This window comes from Neopsephotus bourkii, unplaced genomic scaffold (assembly GCF_033783945.1).
Source record: "Neopsephotus bourkii isolate Nb327-2 ecotype Australia unplaced genomic scaffold, CSIRO-AGI_Nbou_v1 NB_867, whole genome shotgun sequence".
Classification (NCBI taxonomy): Eukaryota; Metazoa; Chordata; class Aves; order Psittaciformes; family Psittacidae; genus Neopsephotus; species Neopsephotus bourkii.
Window position 1 is genome coordinate 2484290 of NW_026901363.1, and position 17305 is coordinate 2501594.

The 17305-nt window shown below is 37.1% G+C and overlaps 1 long non-coding RNA gene across 2 annotated transcripts; it reads right to left on the bottom strand.

The window, feature by feature from the left end:
- Positions 1 to 4491: 4491 nt before the first annotated feature.
- Positions 4492 to 16869, bottom strand: LOC133214084 (uncharacterized). Of its 2 annotated transcripts, none has more exons than XR_009725977.1 (3): positions 16518 to 16869; positions 14896 to 16332; positions 4492 to 4938 (listed from the first exon to the last, which is right to left on the bottom strand). It is a non-coding gene; the product is annotated as an uncharacterized LOC133214084 (long non-coding RNA). The 2 variants fall into 2 exon arrangements; XR_009725976.1 differs by lacking the exon at positions 4492 to 4938 and adding an exon at positions 8455 to 11502.
- Positions 16870 to 17305: the final 436 nt, after the last annotated feature.

A 17305-nucleotide genomic window follows, 5' to 3' on the forward strand; every position in this document is an offset into this window, starting at 1 on the left:
ATTGTAGCTTTCCAGGGACCATTTGTAGAAGACAGTTTGCATGCACATACTCTGTGAACTATGAGTTTTCCAAGTTTTCTAGTGCCGTTTTTCACATGAGGCACCTGTGCTTGGAATATTAACCCAGGGGAAGGTGGAGGTGGGGAGACAGAAGGGGAAAATAAGCCTTATTTTTACATTCAAAAGTAGCATTTTTAAGGCAATGCCTTCCAAAAAGCTGAAATCACAGAAAAAAACGTGCTGAATACTTTTCCTAGAAAACCACTAATAATCATGTCCAACTCTTGAAAATTCCATGGCATTGCTTATTCAGTTCTTCCCTAAGAATGTTAACCTGCCTGTACAGCTCTAGCGTCTACTTATAAATGTTCTATAAATCTGTATCTTGTTGCTGTAGCTGTCACCAGGTTTTTTTGTCCCACCTTGTTTAATGAGAACAGCAGCTGTATTTATTCACTTGGATCTGCTAGCATTGAATGTATACACATACTAAATCTTCCTTCAGATCATGAATTCCATTTTGTCTTTAACTTGGATAGGTGGATGGTTATGAAACAGTATCTTGGGAGTTGTTTATTTATAGATATTTATTACTAACTGAAAGCAAAATACGTTAGAAGAAAAACATCTGCTGATGTTAAATACCATTTAGTCTGACGGTTTAGGTAGAAAGCAATTTGACCTAAAATGTCATTGCTCAGGTTGAATCCTTGTAGATAATATAGAGTAGATGCTGCAGGGTTCAGGGTAGGTACTACAGGATGGAAAGTTTTCTTGTGCATATTACATATATTAGTAGTACTTATATCAAAATTATAGACACTCAAGAGGCATTTGTTGAAGGTAAGTTATTCTCTTGTCTCTCTAACATCAAACGCCCTTACCAAGAAGAGAAGGGCTGTCTTCAAGTGGTTTGAATCACTTTTCAAGTGATTCAAGATAGGATAGCCTTTATGGCATTTCAAATATTGAATTTGCTAGTAAATTTAAAAAGAAATGAAATAAATAAAATGGAAGAGCCACTAATCCGGCTGGTGAGGCACTGGCACAGGTTGCCCAGAGAAGCTGTGGCTGTCCCGTTCCTGGCAATGTTTAAGCTCAGGTTGGACGGGGTTTGGAGCAACCTGGTTTAGTGGAAAGTGTCCCTGCCCATGACAGGGGAATTGGAATTAGATGATCTTTAAGGTCCATTCCAACCCAAACCATTCTCTGATCCTATGATATATTAGAAGCCCAGTAGAAATAACAAATTAGGAAAATTTGCCTGTTCAGCAGCATAGGTGAATCGTCTATTCAATGTACTTTTTAATAAGTGAGACCTTGTAGTGGAACATCCTCCCATTTAAAACCCAAAATTCATGGCAAAACCTCCTCTTTCATTTTCTTCAGTATAGGATCCATTATCTACTCTAGAGAAAATTGTTTAGCATCTAAGTCAATCAATGGAAGCCAGATGCTCTGAATTGTATTTCAAGTTAGCTAATGAGCTACAGTACGTCCTGTACAAATCACTTCTCTCTTTAACAGTTTTGTAATCAGAAATGAAAATGGGCACATATAGGTCAGGATGAATAATTTCCAAGGTTGAGCACAACTGCACTTATTACTAAAAGAACTAAAAGACAAGTAAAATTAAGTCTGCTGCCCAGACAAAGATCTTGTTTCTCTGATGATAGATTTAAAAAAAAAAAGGCAAATCAAAACATAATATAGATTTATACTAGCAGGTTGTGAAAGAAATGATGATAGAGATTATAAATAATCTCAATATATTCAGAACAGTACAATTAGTCATATATAATTACCTAATAAAACGTACCTTATATTCCTTCTGTCTGCAAAAATTCTTATGGAGTCAGAAACTGTGTGTTATTTATATATGAATAATGTTGTCAACCCTGCTTATACTATCATTACTGAAATTACTGGTTTACAATGATCTTTAAAATACCATGAATCTTATATCCTGAATTATAGGAGCATTTTTTGACTCTAAGTTGGTGGCAAATCTCTTAATAATATCAATCAGGCCAAGATTTTATTGCTTAGGTATTTTATATTAGGGTACTATTCCATAGGTACAATGCTATGTAAAATGAACTCAAATATATATTGCATTTTATCCTTTCAGCCTGTTAATACAATGGAAATAGTAATTGGCTTAGAAAATTTCAAACAAGTCTGAGTTAACAGCACACGGTCAACTTGAGATCTGGTCAGTTAAAATGGTTAAAAGTAGTTTCAAATACTACATCTGCTTTTGATTCCTCTGCCACTTGGTAGCTTCATAAAAGTTAAGAAATAGAGTAAAAGCATCCTTGTGTATGTTTATGAATGCACATTGGGTGTATGTAGATGTTTGTGCTTTAAGACATACACATGAGCATAATTTAAAACTGGGGTAAAAAACATCAGTGCATGGATTGTTACACAGAAATCTGTGTGGTTGTAATTGTTAGTGCAAGAACTTACGTTTGTACAGCAAATTCATTACAAATGAAGCATAAGTTCTGGAGATATCCAAATTGGATTGGATCCCAATTACATAGGGATACCTACCACAAATTTTGGATTTATCACCTAGATTCTTCCTACTTAACTGTAGTTTCCAACTGAAGCACCTAAAGTGCTCACCTTAAGCTGTGTACAAGGAGGAGGCAGCTGCAGAGTGTGACTCTTCTCAGACAGTGTCTGGAATGCAGTCTGAAGCATCACTCTCTCACAAAAGGCTGTAGAGGGAGCTGAGTGTGACGATGCCTCTGATTTAGGCAGGTCAACTAGATTCCCAAAACCGGAGAAAATGTGCAGGTAGACTGAAGGCCCATATTGGATTTTATTCTTAATAACCTTTGTCAGAACAATTCAGAGAACTGCTTGGTCTCTTCTTTATTATTAATATTCTTTATGATTATTTATACCTTCCCTAGCTCTATGCAAATGGATGTTTGTTACTGCCTGCAAAATGCAGATGTGTGAAGGATTTAAATTCCCTCAACCACTGCAACTAAGTGAATGTTGCTGTCCTATTTTATATGTGGGGAAATTGCAGTACAGAAAAAAATGAACTAACTTGCCTAGGAGTTACCCTATGGCTCAACAGATCAAGCATTAATGTAGGACTTCATTGAGAATAATTCTGCTCTGGGATTTCTGTTTGTTTGCTTTGTTTGGCAGAGTTTTGAAGTTTTAATGCTCTTTCCCTCAGTTTTGCTAAAAGCAGTTTTCATGTTACCTCTGATTCAGAATCCTTGAGGGTAGCTTTAAAATTCTGGTTGAGTTGGAGTAGGAAAATCTTTTCTATATTGGATCAGATCATTTCAAAGCCAGAAAAAATGCTTTAGTCACTGAGCAAGTGCTTATAGCACCTCTTCCATCATCTCCGCCAGCCTGCCTGATTTAACTCATTCACCATCCTGAAGTTATTGGGAAAACCCAGAGAAAGAAGCATTTCACTTGCTGTGTCACTACCCCACCATCTTTGACTTGCTGGCCACAAGTCTTGAAATATTGTACTTTTCTTAATCTAACTTACCACTTTAACCACACCATTCATTAGTCATTCAATAACTTAACTATACTGACATTATGGCAACATAATGAAACTGAATAGTACACTAATTTTGCCAGTTTCTGAATGTTATACATCTTTGCAAGAAATTGGTACAGGTCACCATTTGGTTTGGCACAGAAGGATTGTACCACGGCCTTTCTGAGCTGAAATTACAAACTTAATTTTTCATAACACTCTCTAGGTGAGTTTGTAGCAGGAAATATTTAGTGTGAGGATTTATTCAGTCATGTATGCATACATACTCTTATTTTGGGTATACTTACCTGAGTTGTTGAATACTTTTCTGTCCTGGGTTCAGCAGTAGCAGTCATTTTTTCTCCCTTTTAGTAATTAGTGCAGTGCTGTCTTTTTTTACTTTCGACCTGGGAACAGCGCTGATAACACCAATGTTTTTAGTTACTGCTCAAATGTTTAGTCTGACCAAGGACTTTCTGAGCCTCATGCTCTGCCAGGGAGGAGGGGAAGCCAGGAGGAAGCAGAGACAGGACACCTGACCCAAACTGACCAAAGTGGTGTTCCATACCACAGCAGGTCACGCCCGGGATATAACTGGGAGTTACCTGGAAGGGTGGGTTCACTGCTCAGTTGGGCTGGGTATTGTATTCTCTTTCCTTGTTATTTCCCTTATCATTATTATTATTGGTGGTAGCAGTAGTGGTTTGTGTTATACCTTAGTCACTGGACTGTTCTTATCTCAGCCCATGGGAGTTACATTCTTTCTATTCTCCCCATCTCTCTGGGAGCAGGGCTGGGGGGGGGGGGGGGAGAAAGGGGGAGAGTGAGCTAGAGGGCTGCTTTTCAGTTTCTCTGGAACAGTGATTTACAGCTATTTAAAGACATTTACAACGTATTGAAAGAAAACAAACCCCAGTTAAAGTTTCATAATATAGGAATTAACAATTAACAACAACATACTGAAATAAAATTAGCCCAAATAATGAAAAATTATTAATCTGAAATAGGCTAGTATAGCAATTTTATATAAATAAGGTCAGGGAACTGCAATTTATTTACTTTTTCTGATTTATATTACTTATAGCTACAGAAAAAAAGGCTGTTCTTTACCTGCCCTCTGGGCAAAAGCAGTGAACTAGATAAGTTATTTTGTCTACCTATTTCCAAACTTCTTTAATTGGGTAGTTAGAAAAAAATCTCTACTCAGAGCAACTGATTAGATTGCATCTGTATGACTAAATAAGCACAGAGCCAAATACCCTAAACATATTGCAGCTATTTACAGGGATAAAGAATATACAGATTTTTCTCACACAATTGTGGGGGTTTTCCTAACATTGTCTTATTGCCTTGTGATTTTCCTTCTTCATTGTTCTCAAAAATGTCTGCTTGACTGAGGACTTCCTTTTCACCTTAAAAAAAAAAAAGAGCAATGTAGCAATGAATGATACACTTAAAGAGGACAAATTCAAACTAAACGATTTGAGAGAGAATGACAAATAATGTAAAGAGAAAGGACAATAGAAATGCTCCCAGAGAACATATTAAACTGAATTTCTGAAGGCATTTATCTGTTGATTTGTCTTTGTACGCCAAGTTGTGGGTTTTTTTCAGTTCACTGTCACAGACCAGGAATAAGACCCATGGCAGTAAGGATAGAGGAAGAGCATTGGCAAAGGGCAGTTATCTAGTCAAAGTCTGTAGCTTTTACAATGTTTTATGATAACTTTGTTTTTTATCCCTTCAGCTAATAAATCTGGAAAGTACAATACTGTTTAGAAAAAGACATTTCTGAAGAAGGTAAAGGAAGTATGGAGATGAAAATCTGAGCTGTATTTTTCTGTGTTTATGCACATAAGGATGCCATTACGTATCTAATGGTTCTATAGAGTATTTTCAGCTGACTCATATCTTCCTGCTGTCTATTGCATGCCTACAGTCACTGCATATATGGAAACCCAGAGCAGGTCCAGTCTTACCAGCAATAATCGATGAAAGGGGAGATTTGACAAAGAACAATAACCTGATGAAAAGTATTCATAGAGAGGGGAGTGGTTAAAGAACAGTGATTTTCCAGTTAATCTTAGAATCATAGAAACAACTAAAAGCAAAATACAATTTCTGTGTATTATCCAGTGCAAAATTATGCCTTGAAGGATACTTAAAATTAGTTTGCACACTCAGTTATAAAATGTCACCTCATAATGCTGCTTTCATGGGTGTACATAACCTTGTTGTTTGACAGAATACATAATTAAAAAATATTGCCCGATATTCAGAATTAATTTTCCTTTTCATACGTTTAATTCAGAACTAACTAGAACCTCTTGGTCTTTCCGTCACCCATGAATTTATTCTCCTTTGTTTCAGTTTGCATAGATCAAGAAATCTTGCGCACAGTCAGAGGTCTCCGGCACAGACTGATTTGTACAAGTTGTAATCCTCAGACTTTCTTCATGTGAAGGTGGATCCAAATATTGTTCCTGGAATTTCCATTTGCTATAAATTCATACATGCCTGGAATGTTACATTTATTTCAGTATTACATCTAAGGAAATAAGAATAACCAGACTGAGAGAGCTGCTGACTAGTCCTTCTCTGCCTGGAAACCTAACCTGGAGGTATATATATGAGGATGGATGGAAACTTTATTTTTCTTAGGTATAGTGATATGTTATTTTTTTAAAGGCTTTATCTTCTTTTATAGCTGCAGTAAAATCTGATTCTAAAACCACTCCTGATAAGAGTATTTTTGTCTAGTATTTGTATTCAACATCTGTTTCAGTAAAACAAATTGATTTACTTTGTTCTTCAATGAAATAGTGTGCTTAAATAGTTACATGTATTCCCCTACATTATACTCAGTTTGTGGGGCAACTAAATTTTTGCTGAAATACAGCAGTTATCAACAATCATACTAAACTCTCATGATCTTGTTAGACCAAAAGAAGAAGTATTCAAGGAATAATGGTCCAAGTTTCATGAAGCTGATGAGACCACTGAGCATTTATGTAATCCAGACTTACCTGAACAATGTGATTTTTGGCTGTAGGACTAATGCTCTTTACATCCAGCTTATTTGAGGTCTGCATGCAGTGTTGTCTGATAACTTGAGAAAGGGACTGTGGTTAATTATGATTTATTACTCACCTGTTTCAGAAAGGCACTAGGCTTCATGATGTAAACAGTTAAAAGAAACAGAAGTGCTTAAAAAGAGGCTGGGTTTTTTCATGCTGTGCAATTTGATACCTACTATTGAAAAAAGAACATTTTATCCATTTTGTTACAGGAAATATTTATATATCATTAGGACTTGAGACCAGTTCTTCCATCCAGAAAAATTATCTGTCTGATTTCCAAAACAAATATAGTACATTAGGTTTTTTTGTTTGTTGGCTGTTTGTTTTTAACTGTTGTTCTAAATATGGTGTCGTGTTTCCAAGAATAGGAACTCTTGATCTTTTACAACTCAGAAAATTGTCAAGAGTTCCATTTTCACTTTGATCCCTCTATGCAGAGATAGCATTAGAATGGATACAGCAGAAGATGATAGTATAATCAAAGGACTGCTAAGCTCTTCCCAGTGGATGGGTGCTGCTTGCTAGGGAAAGGTTCTAGGTACTGGTAACAGTGTGAAGTACTCTGGGGCAGGATATGAAGCTCAGCAGTGAGCTCAGTTGGGCACACCAGTCCAAGGTAAGGTGTGGGTTGCAGATGTGAGGAGCTGAAGCAGAGACAAACTCGCTGAGAGGAAACGCAGTGTGGAGGTAGGTAAAAAGGGAACAGTAGAGTAGTTGTGGAAGATATATCTGAGCATGGAGGCAAAAGCAGAGGTCTGGAAGTAAGAAGTAGGGGTACAAATCTGAGGAAGAGAATGAGTGAGTTGGGAAAGAAGCAGCAGCAAGTTTCCAAGAGGGGCTGGAGGAGGCAGCTAATCAAGCAGGAAGAGGATGCCAAGAAAGAAACCCAGGCAACAGAAAGTTTGGAAAACACTAACTTTGATGACGCTAGCTATGAATGATACAGATACACCCCAAAAAGGGTAGATTGGTCAAAGTCTAAAAAAAAAATATTTAAATCTTAAAAACTGAAATGTGAATATAATTGTTTTTATTGAACACTTTAATTTCTATTTGTGCTGTTTGAAAAACCTGGCAAAATTATTTCCTCATCTGTTCCTCTGACTTACACTGTTTTGAGGTAAATGAATATTTCGATGAACTAGTTTCATTTTGAAATGATTAAATATATTCATGCTTGATAATATGCATCAGTTCTTTCTGTGGGGGAAGATTATTACTAGAAATAATGTGGTGCATTAGAACTACATTAGAATGTAGATTTAGGCCATATTTAATTTCCTCCTGAGCTCTGTGTTGTTCACGAAGTGTACAGAATAGATGTAGTCAAAGGTAAAAATTGACAGAATCAGCTTGTGCCTGCAGGGGTCAGCAGAGAAGTTGCTGAAATTCTGCCCCTCTCAATCTGCTCTGGTTTCATTTGCTCTGTAGAGCACAGTATGCTCTGATAGAACCAGCACACACATTTTGAATTAATCACTCAGCTCAGCGTTAATAATTCAGTGCAAATTATAATAAGCTGATCTGCAAATGTACCTTTGAAAGTCAATGGCAGAGCTCTCTTTCACATTCAAGCTGCAGAATCTAAATCTTGCTGGAAAAGGGTTGGAAATCCCTGAAACCTATGTTGTTTTACTCAGAGTCAAAATCAAAACATAACCTTTTCTGTTTCAATGCGTCAGCAGGCTGATGAAGAGAATATATAAAATAGGATCTTTTTTCCCAAAATAAGGATGTCTAGCAGTGCTAGGTTTTCCGAGCTTCATGTGGGATACTCATAATGCATGATGATTTAAAGATGAACCTCTAGCTCTGGCAGATGATCCTAGTCATGATGGATTATTTTTCCCACCTCTAAAGAGAAAAAATTGAGGATCTTTGTTTCAGTTTCAAATGCTTTCTCTGTACTAAAAGGATTTTCTTTTAACTCCAGAGTTTCTGTGAAAGAAAAGCCTGTCAGTAAATTTCTTTGTCAGGAAATCATTTGTTTCTGACCAAACTTAGCTTTTGTCTGTTTGAGCCAACAATAAGTAACAGGAACTGAAGTCTGTCCAAAGGCATGGTTTTGTGGTTCCCACTGGGCAGCAAAATGGCTGAGATGGCCAACTCAGCTAATGGCCAGCTGAAATTAAACATTTCATTTCAGGTCAGCAAAGTAGAATGAAATTTTTCAGTACTTACACATACATTTTTAATATTATTTTATGCGTAGAATGGATACAGCAATAACAATTACCTCATATTTTATTAAAACTATGTCAAATTCCAGGCTGATATGAGAGATTTCTTTTTTGGTCACCTCTGCATTAAATGTGAAACAATAAAACAGAAAACACTAGAAATGACAACTGGAAACTGTAGATCGGAAATATTTCTAATATTCCCAAATATGGTTAGCAATGGTATTCTGTGTACACATTCTTGACATTTTTAAAGTAAAGAAAATATCTATAGTGAGGAATGGAAAATTACACTAGGCACCATTATCCTTATATTTCTTGAAGTGCACTTTTCAATATGAACTACAGCTGATGTTGTGGTCCCAGCTTCTGAAAGGGGAGGCATTTGTCCCATCTCCAGTAGAGAATATATCCACTTATTCATCCCCCTTTGGCCTTTTCCTTTCCTTCAATAGCTTAGTTTGTGAGCTATTACAGTTCCTAGCTTCCTTTCAGCATTACTGTTGCCTAGTAAATTGTTCCCTATGCAGTATTTTTGCAGCTTAATCTTCCAGCCCAAGTATTAAACTTTACAGCTGCCTTTATCAAATGGCATCTTAATTTTTTTTTCTGAAGTATTTTCCTAATTTGTTAAAATAATTTTGAATTGTAAACCTGTCCTACAACGAGCTTGCAGCCCTTCTCTGTGTAGTGTTACTTGTGATTTTAAGAAGTGCACTTTTTATGTCACCGTGTAGTTTGATAGTATAATCAAGGTGTATGTCAAAGTAATTTATTGCAGTCCTTAAAAAGAGAAAAAGAAGGAAAACAGACAAGGGAAGTTCTTATTTTGGCAATAACACATTCAGATGCCAAGCAACACCTATTTTATACTGAGAAATAATTTTCATTCAGGGCCCTCAGTTCCCTCTAAGACTTTCAGTTGCCATGTAGCCTAGAGCAATAGAAAATAGAGAGCTCCCAGGTTAATTTGCTGTGTGAGCAGCATGTGCCACATAGGAAAAGGCCCAGCCTTGGAATATTCAATAATGAACAAAATTTGTGATGCTAATAGCAAATAAGCTGTCTAAAAGAAAATGAAATTTGCTTGCCTTCAAATCCAGGAATACAGAGATTTGTTAACCTGAGCTTCATAATTCTGGTCCCTAAGAATGAATTTAGTAATTTAAAGCCTTTGGGCCTGTACTCAGGTGTACTAAATTTTACCAAAGGCTCTGTGCCTAGTGTAACTTGCATTCAGCATACTTAGCCAATGGGAATTAGGGGGCTTATTAGATCCAAACCCAATATATAACAATGCCAGAGGGCATTTCTTCCTGTCCTAGGAGAGACTCATTGAATAAAGAGGAGAGCCAGGATAGCTAGCATAAAAAAAAGTGGGTGGTCACAGCCATCTGAAATAATCCCACCACATCATGTATCTGTACATTCTCCTGTCATAATTTCTATGTCCATGTGTACTTAGGTAATTTTCAAGCCTCACTTCTTTTGGTAATAATGGAGAAATGGATTGAGAGTATAGCAAATAAATTAAATTAATTATGTAGGAGGCAGTGAAATATGACTAAATGCATTGGGATCTTATTGTTCCTGATGATGCATCTGAATCATTTACATCTGAGCTGTTCAGTTTCCTGGTGGACATGCTCCTACGAGACAGTTCAGTTCAAAACCACCTACAAAGAAACATATTCTTATGTAAATCGATTTAGAAACCATTAACGATTGTTATGGAAGCACTGATGTATATCTACATTGTTGCTGTTATTTATTCAACTTATAATGCCTTTGGACAGGGACTGGATTTGTTTTATCAGAGTTCTGGGACTATAAGAACTGTAATCACAATTGCTAGCCTTTGTTTTGTAATGCAGGTAAGCAATAGCTATGAAAGGACAATCTTTAGTGGGAAAATAGTAAAAGGATGTTTCACATACTCAAAGCAAGACTCTAAAAAAAACCCACAACAAAACAAATCAAAACAAATCCCAAACCAAATAAAAACTACAAGTGAAAAAGATGTATAGATTTTAAGAATTTACCATTAAATATCATGCATTGGAATTTAAATCTCTCACAAAGGCAAAAATAGCTGCTAGTGGTGACCTCAGACAAAATGTCTGTATAGTAGCTATACCTAATCTCATCATTTTCCATGACACTTGAAGGTTTTGTTGCAGTGTATTTGGCTTGTGGCAGCAGTAATGTTTCAAAGTTAACAGGTAACTGTTCTCCTACATGCATAATTGCACTAAGGCAGCCAGCAAACACATGATCCCAATGTAAATTCAGGTTTCTGTGAGCAGAATAATGTTTCCATGTTCCTTTCTACAATGACACCTGTGTTCTCAGAGCTATCCAAAACAGGCAATAACCTGATGTAAATCAACGTCACTCTGCTTACTTTAGTGAACTATCAATAGCTCACACCAGAAAGTCTTAGTGCTGTCATTCTTGGACTTCACTTGTTTCACCATCCCTAATATTGCAACAAAACACTGAGTTATGTTAAACAGTAATTACAGTTTTTATGCCCCAGCCCATTAGACTTCTTTGATTTCAGATTTTTCCTTATGTGACACTCTTCCACCTCTCACAGATCCTCCTGCACACTGATGGCATAAACTTCTGACCTAGTACAGGCTCCTTGGATGACTTTTGGTCCAACAGACTGCATACGTCCTTGGATGCTAACAATATGTCTCTTACAGGCCATCTAGTAATTGAAATAACACAGCTGTCAGGAAAAAAAAAAAAGAAGAAATAGACTATTCTTTGCATTAATTAGCTGGAGAGAAAGAGGGAGATGGATGAAACACTATAAAGAGACTTGCATACAATTTTTGGAGCTTGTTTTTTCATTACTCAAATGTTCTTTGGACAGACATTCTTGCACTGTGTTTGGCTATTTTGGACTAGGGAATCATACAATCATGAAACCATAAAATGGGTTGGGTTGGAAGGGACCTTAAATTTCATTTAGCTCCAACCCACTGTCATGGGCAGGGACACTTTCTACTAGATCGGGTTGCTCAAAGCCCTGTCCAACCTGGCTTTGAACACTGCCATGGATGGGGCACTCACAGCTTCTCTGGGCAACCTGTGTCAATGCCTCGCCATCCTTATAGTGAAGAATTTATTCCTTGTATCTAATCTAAACCCTCTTTCAGGTTAAAGCCAATCCCCCTTGTCATGTCACAACACACCCTTGTAAAAAGTCCTTCTCCAGATTTCTTGTGGGCCCTATTTAGGTATTGGAAGGATGTTAGAGGTCTCCCCAGAGCATTCTCCAGGCTGAACAAGCCCAAAACTCTCACCCTCTCTCCATAGGAGAGATATGTCAGCCTTCTGATTTTGTGGTCTCCTCTGGAACTGTTCAAGTAGGTCCATATCCCTCTTGTGTTGGGAGCCCCCAGGCTGGACACAGGATTGCAGGTGAGTTCTTATGAGAGCAGAGTAGACGGGCAGGATGGTCTCCTTTAACCTTCTGGTCATAATCCTCTTAATGCAACCCAGGACCCAGGTGGCTTCTGAGCTACAAGAGCACATTACCAGTTCATGTTGAGCTCATCAACCGACACCCCCCAAGTCCTTCTCAGCTGCTCTCAATCTAGTCTCCACACAGCATTTATTTGTGCTTAGGACTTCCACCTATGTTTGTAGCTATGGCTGCTCTTTTCTGAAAGTACTATCAGGTTCTTAGGTTTTTTGTTGATACTTCAGCAGTCTTTCATCTTGTCTCTGGTTTAAGAAAGTGGTTTCTAGAGGCTTTTGTCTTTTTTGTTTGTGATTTCAGACAATCTGACATCTTTAAATTTCATCCATCTTTTTCAGTTGTACTGGTATTTAAGGGTCTTTTCTTAATCTTCCATTTTTCCTGTGCTGGAAAACAATCCAACTTAACTCTATTGCAGTGATTTTTTACATGTGCATAATGATGTATTAAAAACACAGCCAAAAATTCTTAAATTTTAAGCAGACGTTTTTTGCAGTCATTTGCTATAAAGACCCAAGAGCAGGTGAAGACACTGGGAACCTCTGAGAGGCTAAAAGAAAGAATTCTTCAAAACTGCTTTCAGGTAGGTTTTTCCTGAAAGAATTTTCTCTGCTGATTAAGGTTACTCTTTCATTGCAAAATCGTTTCCCTGAGGTTCAGGTAGCATAAAGCTTCTAAACATTTCTCTGGTTTCTAAAAGCCATTGTGATAATTTATAATGCACTAAACTATTATGTTCTTTAATATTTAAAAGGATGCTATTTTAAGAGGTAACTGAAAAATAAAGTAATCTAAATCCTGTAACGTTATTTCTCACTCATCTGTGTGCATCATACTTGGTCTAAAGCCAGTGAAATTTATAGATCTAGAATAATTTTTCTGTCTTGCTTTCAGTTCTCTGTTCAATTGTTGAACCTATAGTATATTTTTTGCTAGCTACATGGATTTACAGTCCTTTCCTTACTGATATTCACTTAATTCTGAACTGTAATTATATTGTATTTCCTTGCTGTTTGCAAGTGTAGAAAGTCTTTATTGACCTTAGTGTGATAGAAACCTATCTTTGGTACAGTAGCCAATAAATATTGGGGTTGAAATATGTCTGCTTTAATCTTCATTGTAATCAGTTAAGCGTTGAGGTTGGAACTGCAAAGATTTAATTCAGCCAGCTGTTTGCAGAAGTCTTCAAACTGTCTTTTCTGAGGAATTGGTTGTGATGTTAGGATTCCTTAGTAGAAGAGTAAATCTATACACAAGGTCTAAATTTAGGCACAAGCTGTAAAATGGTGGTTGAAGTATATAGTCAACAAAGTATTACATCTGCTTTTTGGTTATAAATCAATAATTTATAACGCTTAAGAATTTAAGTGGTTTCTAGTTTGTACAGAAAATTTGTATACATATATTTCGAAAATTCCACATATATTGTTTTTCGGTGTTTTTTAAGCAATTTTTTTAATATTAATAATGGCTCATGCATTAGTCAGACTGTCATTTCCCAATGCCATGTAGTAACATAGTTCCTGCTACCACTTCCACTTGTATTAGCTTTTTCTTTTTTTTTTTTTTCCTAACTGATCCTCAGAAATTCAGCTGCACAATCCCTCACTGTCTGGCACTCCTTCACAAAACACAGACTGCAGATACTGCTTAGCTACCAAGATACTTAATCACAGAGTCTCAGGAAAACATAAAATACTTCCTCAGAATGGTAAAATCTGAGGAATAATAATAATAATAATACCTGAGAATGGTAAATAATACCACAGAATGGTAAATTCTGAGGAATAATGGTATAATTGATTTAACCATTCAGGAAAAGCACCCATGAGCTAGATCGCACCATGGACTCACAAAAAGCCCAGAGCCTATTGAAGATCTCCTTCCCAAGAGCCTTATGGAACAGTGCTAGAAGAGGCATTACCCAAAATTGCTGCCTCTGTCAGTAGACAGAAACCATGAGTGTCATTCACGTTCCCCACATACGTTGTAGTTCCTCTCCAATCCCTTCCTTACTTTTCCAGCACAAGCCCTGGCTGTTCTGAGGCTGTGTTATTTTTCCATTACACAGGCTGCACTGTGCACTCACTGAGCTGACCTGTGTGAAGCAGTGTGGGTGGAAATCTTTCTTCCTGATGAGCTAGTCCCCCACATGTTTTCTGTATCTGTTTCAATACCAGAATAAGATGAGGGTTTTTTTGTCTTCTTTATTTCCCCTTTTTTTTTTCCCCTCTCCTTTGCTCCAGCCAGAATGGAGCAGGGGATGCTGCTGCTGCAGGGAATACAATCTCTTTCCCTGTGAAATATGAAAACACTCCGGGTGTTCATTTTTTTTCCACCTCTGTATGAGCCAGGCTTTATCAAGCTTAAGCAGTAAACAGCATCTCCTGGGTTGGTTGGTTTGTTGTTGGTTGGTTGGGTTTTTTTAGAACAAGGTATTTCTTTTTTTTCCTGAGTGGCTTTTCATCAGAAATGAAAGATACATTTAAGCTAAAAAGCTTTTGTGGCAATATATTAGTTTCATCAGAAGTTCCCTAGTGGGGAACACTGAAAGAAAACAGCAAGGCCTATCTTTCTCCCAGGCAGAAGGGAGCATAGGGTTATATCACTTACCTGACTTGTGCTAAGTGCAGGTTCAGCTTCATGTTCTGCCTAATTTAGAAGAGAAACTGGAACCAAAGTCTCCTGGGATGCTGGGTACATGGCCTTAGTATCACACTGCTCAGAATATTTTTTGTCTGTGCCTTGCAGGATTTTCCTAAGACCTTTACATGGTCCTAGTTTTAACTCAAATATTTTTGCAAGATACAAGAGGCTGCATGCTCTAGCATTGTATCTTGTCAGGAAGAGATTCAAAGAATGAAAAGCACTGAAAACAGTGAGTTTGCTGAGAAATGGAAGTTCACAAGTTGGTTATTTCTGTATGTGTTTTCTTAATTATAATTTCTACAGACAGGAACACTGGAGGAGGGAGCTATTGAATCATGGAGTCAAGGGAGAAGTAAAACATAGAAGGAAGAGTTTGGGGTATAACACAACAATGAAATCTTAAAACCTGATGATGTGATGCCACGTAATTCCTACTTCAGACTAACCCCTTCATTCTACTGGCAGAAGCAGACATATTCCTTGATGAAACTCCCACCCTCTCCCAGGTCTCTTTTCAGCTGGCGCATCTCCTCATGCTGGTTTATCATTCAGTTGCCTGTATGCTTGGACCACTTATATAAGGCAGCAATGTACAGATAATATGGGAGTTGCTGGAGCCCCCTTTCAGCGGTGATATCATGCATGTGAGCTTAAACTGAGCATAAAACAACAGCAGAAAGCTCTGGAGGAGATGGGTTACTGTTTAAATAATTTGTCTATCAAGTACAGTGATTTAGAGGCTCTTGGTGGCTGGTTAAATTCCTAGCTCTAGTGAGAAGCTTAGCAGACTCTCAGCAAGAATTTCAGTTGATCCAGGGATTCAAAGGCATTGCCTTGAAGAGGTTTCAACCTTACCTAAAAAAAGAAAAACCTGCCTGCATAGAGCTATATTTGTGTGCAGTCTCACAGGTGTTCCAGGCAGTAAGTCCATACCAACATACAGTTAGGAATTAAGAATTTGGTAGAATTTATGAGCAATAATAATCATACAGGAACCAAGTTGAGAGCAGCATGGGTAGGAACTGCCTGCTAAGATGACGTCGCTGCCTCTTTTTTCCCCTGATTTATACCTCTTTAGCTTGATTTCTAAAACAAGCCATAGGGTCATCTTCCTGACTTTTGCCCTGGGTAAGCATTCTTTGTGTACTGTGAAAAGAGCTCTGCATTGAAGAGGTGTATATGTAAAATATACCTTTTTACATATGTAAAAGGTGCAGAAAAGAAAATGGGTATGTGCTAGCAGAGAAACACAGAAGGGGAATTTATCCTTGTTGCTTCTCAGAAGCAACTGCAAAAGCAAAAAGAAAAGCTGTTTTCTGTTGAGACTCTGCTGCTCATAAAGTTTCCATTGCTGCATGGTGAATTGCAGGGGTTTGTGACAGGTTTGTATACATGCATTACCTGAGAAAAGAAAGTGATAAAATTATTAGTGTATACTCACAGTAAAATTTATGTTTGATTTTTAAAAGTCATTAATAATAAGTGTCTGTTTATTCTTACAAGCAAAATTAAAAACTAATGGAATCTAAAACACTTACCTATATGTGAAGATTTTATTGTGGCTACTTCAGGTTCAGTGAACTTACTGCACATATACTGTTATCCTGTTGATGGCTGAAGTGACTGAGATGCCTGAGGCTGCAGTTAGGAAGTGGGTGACACAGGTAGCAGAGATTTCCTGCTCTCTGTGTTGTCAGAAACACGGCATAGAAACCTTTACTTCTTGTTAGACATCTTCAGTTAGTCTGAAATTAGATCCATAAATAAGCTAAAAAAAAAACCAAATGAATGGGGAATAGGAGATTTTTCAAGTTGTTTTTCTTTCTGAAGCAGCTAAAATGTCTCATTTGATAATAAAACCTAAGAGCTTGTTAAATAGCATTTTTCAAGGGTGCACTCTAGTTGAAATTTTGAGAATTTTTCTGGCAGCATGTTTTTTCTTTTTTAAAGTTACATCTTTTAACATTTAATATTCTAAGACACAGCATAAAAATACCACCAGAATTGCAATATTTTGGGATAGAGGTCCATGAACACTGGCTTGTTTTCTTGGGAAATCCCTATAACCCCTTGTAGATTTTTTCTTCTTAGTACATAGGTAGAACTACTTGAAATCACAAACCTTCAGTATGTTCAAACATGTTTATATGACATTTTATATGTAAGGTGAGTTCTAGGAGACAACAATTCAAAATCATCTCTGCCTTGTAATTTGACTGGCTTGTCATAATATTAATCAAAAACATGCTTTTTCTTTTTAGTTCCAAAACGTCACAGAGGAACCAGTTTGAGCTCCTTTTTTTTTTTTTTTAATTTTATTTTTTTATTTTATGGTCTGACTCATTCCACTGAGGTGTTGAATCAGACCACCAGC